Source organism: Mustelus asterias, unplaced genomic scaffold, assembly GCF_964213995.1.
Source record: "Mustelus asterias unplaced genomic scaffold, sMusAst1.hap1.1 HAP1_SCAFFOLD_451, whole genome shotgun sequence".
In the NCBI taxonomy this organism is placed as follows: Eukaryota; Metazoa; Chordata; class Chondrichthyes; order Carcharhiniformes; family Triakidae; genus Mustelus; species Mustelus asterias.
Genome location: NW_027590404.1, coordinates 161199 through 170165, shown reverse-complemented (window position 1 = coordinate 170165; position 8967 = coordinate 161199).

Sequence of the window (8967 nt, the reverse complement as noted above, 5' to 3'; positions counted from 1 at the left end):
TCCACCAATCAGCGGGCTCCACAGGCCAACCAATCAGCGATCCCGCGCTGCAGAGCTCCACCAATCAGCGACCCCGGGCTGCAGAGCTCCAGCAATCAGCGATCCCGGTCCCGCGCGTCTCCACCAATCAGCGAGCAGCTGGCACAGGTTGGCCGGTGAATTGAAATGGGTGCTGTGATTGGCCAGTTGGCTACCAATCGGGGAGACTATTGGCATTCAATTCATTAAAAGGAACCAATAGGAGTGAGCGATTCAATCAGATTGCTGGGGATCCACCTTAGAGTTACCCACAAATGGTGAGAATGCCTCATGTCAACTGGGGGAGAAACATACGCAAGTTTGGGGCATAGGGATATCACAGTAAGAAGTTTAACAACACCAGGTTAAAGTTCAACAGGTTTATTTGGTAGCAAAAGCCACACAAGCTTTCGGAGCTCCAAGACCCAAGGGTTAAACTTCTTACTGTGTTTACCCCAGTCCAACGGCGGCATTATCCCACCATCATCCCATTAACATAATAGAACTTGTCTTTGATCTGTATCTCCAGGCCTACCTCAACAGCTTTCTTTCATCCATCCCATGTTTCAAATCCCAAACCAGAATACTATCTTATAAAACAAAAGTTACATTTCTAAAACATAGTAAACTTAAAATTATGTATTTTTAACAATATCTGATGTGCATGCAGGTCTTGGTCTTAGATTTGGCAGGGAAAGGTCTCTTTGAGCAGTGACAGCCATGCACAGAATGGTATGCAGGTTGTGGTCAATGTATGAAGGCCTGTTTCGGTCGTGGCATAGAGTATAAGAGTAAGGAGGTAATGTTGGAGCTGTACAGAACGTTAGGCCACAGCTGGAGTACTGTGTGCAGTTCTGGTCATCTCACTATAGGAAGGATGTGAATGCACTAGAGGAGGTACAGAGGAGATTCACCAGGAAATTGCCTGGGATGGAGCATTTCAACTATCAAGAGAAACTGGATAGACTTGGATTGTTTACCTTAGAGCAGAGAAGGCTGAGAGGGGACACGATTGAGGTATATAAGATTATGAGGGGTATGGACAGGGTGAATAGGCTGTTCCCCTTGGTTCAGGGATCAATCACAAGGGGGCATGGTTTTCATATAAGGGGCAGGAGATTCATAGGGAATTTGAGAAACAAAATCACTCAGATGTTGGGAATCTGGAATGCACTACCTGGGAAGGTAATGGAAACTGGAAACTTTACAAACTTTAAAAAGTATTTGGATGAGCACTTGAAACATCATAACATTCAAGGATGTAGGACACGTGCTGAAAAATGGGATTAGCGTGACTTTAGTTGTAGTTATTGTCAGTGCAGGCTCAATGGGCTGAAGTGCCTTTTCTGAGCTGTGTATGGTGGTAGTTGAAGAATCTTAGGGTATTGGATGGTCAACCTGAACAGTAAGTTTGTATGTGTCCTCAAGAAGGGGAGGAGTCAGGTCAGCAAATGGCACGGGGACATCAACATTGAAGAGTTCAAAGGGGAGGACAGGAATATCCACATGAACAATGGCGGGATCAAGTGTATAGGGGGAGGCTGGTCAGTGACAAGAGGAATGGGAATTATGAGGCAGTGTGTGTATTGAACAGTGACTAGAGAGAAAAATGTGAGGAACATAGAATCATAGAAACAGGGTGGGTGATAGTGGGAGGTTGAAAGCTCCTCCCACCTACAAAAGTGAGGGGCACCATGTTGACAATCATCAGTGAATTCTCCATTTGGAAAAACAAGCTTGAAAAAAATCGATTGGGGAGGTGTCCTCAAGGCATGTGGGAGGAGCTCAGCACAACAATTTCTGGCTGATTGAAGGGGCACCCTATTCATTTCCTGCTCAAATCATGAACAACACACTTCAACTGAGAGCTGGACTTGGGTCTAATGCACAATTAATGCACTTTGCTCCTTTAATAAAGGTGTGCATTCAGATGAGAATCCATTAGGTTTTGGTGCTGCAGTGGTCTTAATGGCCTGTGGAAAGATAAGTGGGCTCAAACAAACAAAAGGTACAGCAACTGCAGAGAAGCTAAATGGACCCTATAACTCTCAATGTTCCCATTGCACTATTACCTGACAGAGACATTGAGGAAGTTGTATCCTCAGATGAGGAGGATGTGCAAGGGGTGAGTGATCAGATAAGCTACAGGAGGATGCCATTGTGCAGGCAAAGGTGCCCATGACAAGCTCAGAGCGATTCCAGGAGGAATAAAGTGAGGACTAATTTTCACAAGCAAAGCTCTCTTAAGTTGTCGATGCAGGGGACGTGACACTACCCTCAGCATGAATATTTCAGGAAAGGTCAGAAACTTCACAATGGTCATTACCATTACTCACCTTCTGCCCCAACAATGTGGTCATCCTTGAAAGGCACACTAGCTTTGGCAATATGTGGCCACTGTGAAATGTGGACAAGCACTCCATCAGTACACACCCTGAAGCAACTGCGTTGCCACATCAGCTGGCATGCCAGGTTTCAAGTGGCTGAAAAGGTAATTCAAACATTAATGCACTCATGCCAGTATGACATCAGCTTAGTAAGGCAGCCTGAACACACATAACATTCAGTCTTAAGAGGGAGCAGCATCCAAAGAATTCCATCTCTCCCATGGCCAGATGTCATGGGTGCATAATGCAGAGACATCATCCTGTTACTGACCTCAATAGCCATTCGCACATCAGGACACAGTGACCTGTAACTCTAGATCATACAAAGTTTGTTTTCACTATCCTCACAGAGAATGCTTCACCAGAACAATAGTTCGATTAGTTACAAACGCTCAGGACCCGACAATCTTCAGAAGCCTGACAAGTTCCTGTCCTGGATGACCTTTGCATCAGGGGGGAAACATGGCCCAGTCAGTATTGACACAGAGCCAATGGCAACATGCTCCCTCCCTTTAACTCTGAAGAAGTCATCCAGACTCGAAACGTTAACTCGGCTTCTCTCTTCACAGATGCTGCCAGACCTACAGAGTTTTTCCAGCATTTTCTGTTTTTATTTCAGCATCCGCAATTTAATTCAAAATTGGTTCACTGGCAGGAAGCAAAAGGTGATGGTTGATGGGTGTTTTTGAAACCAGAAAGCTGTTTTCATTCCCATAGAGCTCAGTACTGGTTCCTTTGTGGAAGATATCAATGATTTAGAATTAAATGTAGGGGCATGACATGATGTTGAACTCTTCTTTCATCACCTGAACTAATGTTCTGGGGATCCAGGTTCAAATCCCTCCACAGTAGATGGTGGAATTTAAATTCAATAAAAATACCTGGAATTAAGAATCTACTGATGACCATGAAACCATTATCCCTTGTCAGAAAAATCCATCAGGTTCACACATGTCCTTTAGGGAAGGAGATCTGCCATCCTCACTTGGTCTGGCCTACATGAGAGCCCCAGCCATAGCAATGTGGTTGACTCTCAACTACGGTCCTTAGGCAAATCGGAATGGGCAATAAATGTTGGCCAGCCAGCAAAACCCATGTTCTACAAATGAATTTTAAAAATCATAAACTATTGAAGATTATCTTAGCTTCTCTAAATATGTCTTGAGGAGATGGGTTCCCTGCTTGGGAGAAAATTTGAAGTTAAGTTGTAAAATGGGAGGGGATAGGCATAAATTATTCATGTAGTTCATAGAATCAGAGAATCCCTACAGCGCAGAAAGAAGCCATTCAGCCCATTGAGTCTGCACTGACTCTCCAAAAAAGCATCCCACCCAGGACCTCCCTTCCACCCTATCCCCATAACCCGCACATTCACCATGGCTAATCCACCTAACCTACACATCTTAGAACACTAAGGGGCAATCTACAATGGCCAATCCACCTAACCTGCATATCTTTGGACTGTTGGAGGAAACCAGAACTCCAAACAAACCCATACAGTCATGGAGAGAATGGCAAATTCCACACAGTCATCCAGGCCAGAATCAAACCCAGGTCCTTGGCACTGTGAGGGAGCAGTGCGAACTATAGTGCGGGGTAGCACGGTGACACAGTGGTTAGCACTGCTGCCTCACAGTGCCAGAGACCCGGGCTCGATTCCCAGCTTGTGTTATTGTCTGTGCGGAATTTGCATGTTCTCCTTGTGTCTGCATGGATTTCCTCCCGGTGCCCCGGTTTCCTCCCAAAGTCTGAAAGACCTGCTGGTTAGGTGCATTGACCCAAAAAGGCACTGGAGTGTGGCAACGAGGGGAATTTCACAGTAGTGTTAATATAAACCTTGCTTGTGACTAATAAATAAACTTTAACCCTTTCCCTATTTTCTAGCTTCCCGAGATGAGAGAAAGGTTTGAAGGTAAACAAAGAAAGTTTTTAAAGTATCCATATATTTTTCAGATCAAAGGTTAGATTTCAACTTAAAGATAATTTATCTGTCTTTTTGAATAGACCATGTGTGTCATATTGGAGATGCACTGTTGGAAGTGGGGTTAGAAAGCTTCGTTTTGATTTGGTATATTTCAGCTGCATTGGTTAGTCCATGCCAGAGCAGCTCGAAAAAGATAGAGAGGATCTGCCAGCAGCCAGTACAAGGAGCAGAGGGTCTTCAGGAATCAGGCATGTTTCCGTTTGGAGTCAAAACACATGGATATGAGTGAGGTTCATGCTCAGGCTGGGGAAATTCAAATTTGAGAGCTGTTGAAGTAGGGCTGGAGGATTCACCTAGCTTGATGCCAGTAATCCTCAAGAAATCTATCTCCTCAGAAGATAACAGGGAAAGGAAAAGACTTACAAGAAACCCTTGTGAGCTGAATCACACATTGATTTGGTTCCAGGAGATTTGAATGAATACTCAAGAAACTGAAAAGAAATTCTCAGTTAAATTAGAAATAGAATGAGAAGTGTTTTTGTTTGAAATTTTGGTTCAAAGTCCAAGTGCTAATGAGATAGAACTTTAACATTGCTCGTTCATTTTCTGATGTCAATAAAAAATTTTAACCTTTAAAGCATGTTGCATGTTCTTTCCAGTTAATAAAGTTTAATTTCTTTTTAGACTTTACAGTCTCCAACAAAATTGAAACTGTCCTATATTTGACATATTGGTCATTATTGATAGATTATCTATAAACTCCAGTACATTTCGTATATGTCATCATGATAAATTACACATAAACTTTGGTATATTTTGATTTGATTTGATTTATTAATGTCGCATGGACTAACATACAGTGAAAAGTATTGTTTCTTGCGCGCTATACAGACAAAACATACCATTCATAGAGAAGGAAACGAGAGAGTGCAGAATGTAGTCATAGCTAGGGTGTAGAGAAAGATCAACTTAATGCAAGGTAAGTCCATTCAAAAGTCTAACAGCAGCAGGGAAGAAGCTGCTCTTGAGTCGGTTGGTACGTGACCTCAGACTTTTGTATCTTTTTCCCGAAGGAAGAAGATGGAAGAGAGAATGTCCGAGGTGCATGGGGTCCTTAATTATGCTGGCTGCTTTAGCGAGGCAGCGGGAAGTGTAGACAGAGTCAATGGATGGGAGGCTGGTTTGCGTGATGGATTGGGCTACATTCATGACCTTTTGTAGTTCCTTGCGATCTTGGGCAGAGCAGGAGCCATACCAAGCTGTGATACAACCAGAAAGAATGCTTCCTATGGTGCATCTGTAAAAGTTGGTGAGAGTCACAGCTGACATGCCAAATTTCCTTAGTCTTCTGAGAAAGTAGAGGCATTGGTGGGCTTTCTTAACTATAATGTTGGCATGGGGGGACCAGGACAGGTTTTGAACACCTAAAAACCTGAAGCTCTCGACCCTTTCTATTTCGTCCCTGTTGATGTAGACAGGAGTATGTTTTCTTTTACGCTTCCTGAAGTCGATGATAATCTCCTTCATTTTGTTGACATTGAGGGAAGATTATTGTTGCCGCACCAGGTCACCAGATTCTCTATCTCATTCCTGTACTCTGTCTCGTCATTGTTTGAGATCCGACCCACTATGGTGGTGTCGTCAGCAAACTTGAAAATCGATTTGGAGGGGAATTTGGCCACAGTCATAGGTGTATAAGGAGTATAGTAGGGGACTGAGAACACAGCCTTGTGGGGCACCGGTGTTGAGGATGATTGTGGAGGAGGTGTTGTTGCCTATCCTTACTGATTGTGGTCTGTGAGTTAGGAAGATAGGACTTTCATATAGATACCATGATGACTAGATTATAGATAATCTTACATATTTTGCATATATGTCATTTTTTTACATATCTAAAATAGAACATAGAACATAGCACAGTACAGGCCCTTCGGCCCTCGATGTTGTGCCGAGCTTTGTCCGAAACCAAGATCAAGCTATCCCACTCCCTATCATTCTGGTGTGCTCCATGTGCCTATCCAATAATCGTTTGAAAGTTCCTGAAGTGTCCGACTCCACTATCACAGCAGGCAGTCCATTCCACACGCCAACCACTCTCTGAGTAAAGAACCTAACTCGGACATCCCTCCTATATCTCCCACCATGAACCCTATAGTTATGCCCCCTAGTAAGAGCTACATTTACCCGAGGAAATAGTCTCTGAACATCCACTCTATCTATCCCCCTTATCATCTTATAAACCTCTATTAAGTCACCTCTCAACCTCCTCCGCTCTAAAGAGAAAAGCCCCAGCTCCGTCAACCTTTCCTCATAAGACCTACCCTTCAAACCAGGCAGCATCCCGGGAAATCTCCTCTGCACTCTCTCCAATGCTTCCACATCCTTCTTATAGTGAGGTGACCAGAACTGCACATAATATTCCAAATATGGTCTCACCAAGGTCCTGTACAGTAGCAGTATAACCCCATGGCTCTTAAACTCAAACCCCCTGTTAATAAACGCTAACACACTATAGGCCTTCTTCACGGCTCTATCCACTTGAGTGGCAACCTTCAGAGATCTGTGGATATGAACCCCAAGATCTCTCTGTTCCTCCACAGTCTTCAGAACCCTACCGTTGACCCTGTAATCCGCATTCAAATTTGTCCTACCAAAATGAATCACCTCGCACTTATCAGGGTTAAACGCCATCTGCCATTTTTTGTCCCAGCTCTGCATCCTATCAATGTCTCTTTGTAGCCTACAACAGCCCTCCACCTCATCCACTACTTCACCAATCTTGGTGTCATCAGCAAATTTACTGACCCACCCTTCAGCTCCCTCCTCCAAGTCATTGATAAAAATCACAAATAGCAGAGGACCCAGCACTGATCCCTGTGGTACACCGCTGGTAACCAATCTCCAGTCTGAAAATTTTCCATCCACCACCACCCTCTGTCTCCTATGAGATATGACGTGGAGATGCCGGCGTTGGACTGGGGTGAACACAGTAAGAGTTTTAACAACACCAAGTTAAAGTCCAACAGGTTTATTTAGCAGCAAATACCATTAGCTTTCGGAGCGCTGCTCCTTTGTCAGATGGAGTGGAAATGTCACATTTCCACTCCATCTGACGAAGGAGCAGCGCTCCGAAAGCTAATGGTATTTGCTGCCAAATAAACCTGTTGGACTTTAACCTGGTGTTGTTAAAACTCTTACTGTGTTCTATGAGATAGCCAGTTATTTATCCAATCGGCCAAATTTCCCTCTATCCCACACCTCCTTACTTTGTTCATGAGCCTACCAAGGGGAACCTTATCAAACGCCTTCCTAAAATCCATGTATATGACATCAACTGCTCTACCTTCATCTACACACTTAGTTACCTCCTCAAAGAATTCAATCAAATTTGTGAGGCAAGACTTACCCTTCACGAATCCGTGCAGACTATCACGGATTAAGCTGCATTTTTCCAAATGGTCATAAATCCTATCCCTTTTCCATTAACTTACCGACTACCGAAGTAAGACTAACCGGCCTATAATTACCAGGGTCAATTCTATTTCCTTTCTTGAACAGAGGAACAACATTCGCCACTCTCCAGTCCTCTGGCACTATCCCCGTGGGCAGTGAGGACCCAAAGATCAAAGCCAAAGGCTCTGCAATCTCATCCCTTGCCTCCCAAAGAATCCTAGGATATATCCCATTTGGCCCAGGGGACTTATCGACCCTCAGGTTTTTCAAAATTGCAAGTATACCTTCCCTCCAGCCTATCATCATGAATGGAATATATAAACTTTCCTATATTTCACATATAGGTGGCACGGTGGCACAGTGGCTAGCACTGCTGCCTCACAGTGTCAGGTTCAATTCCCAGCTTGGGTCACAGTCTGTGTGGAGTCTGCACGTTCTCCCTGTGTCTGTGTGGGTTTCCTCTCACGGTCCGAAAGACATGCTGGTTAGGTGCTTTGGCCATGCTAAATTCTCCCCCAGTGTACCTGAACAGGTGCTTGAGTGTGGCGACTGGGGTATTTTCACAGTAACTTCATTGCAGTGTTAATGTGACACTAATAACTAAACTTTTAAACTTTATATATTATAATGTATAGATTAAATCTGAAATCACTTGAAGGAAATAAATGTGTAGGGTGATGGGTATTGAGTAGGTTAGTGGGACTTACTGGATTGCTCTGCGGAGAGACTGCATATTCTTGATAAGCCAAATAGCCGTGCTGTAGATTATGCGATGACTCTCCTATCTTTCATACATATACATGTCATTGTGGATAGATTATATATAAATATCAGAATATTTCATTAAAAATACACGATAGATTATAAACAAACTCAAACATTTCAACTATGTCTTATGTCTAATACATATAAAATCCAGTTTATCTCAGACATATATTTAATTATGGATGTAATGTAACATACTTCATAGTAGTTTGTTATGGATAGATAAACTCATTTTAGAAATAGGACAAGACGAGTAGATTCCTATATGTAGTATATCTTATGAATATAAATGATGTCTAAGTTCTCTTCTGGAATAATAAATGTAATGATGGATCAATGCTAGAAGCTGCAGTCTGTGTGCTGAGGGACAGATGACAGGCTGCAGTGGAGGTTCCACAGGGTGGGGAGAGATGATGCAGG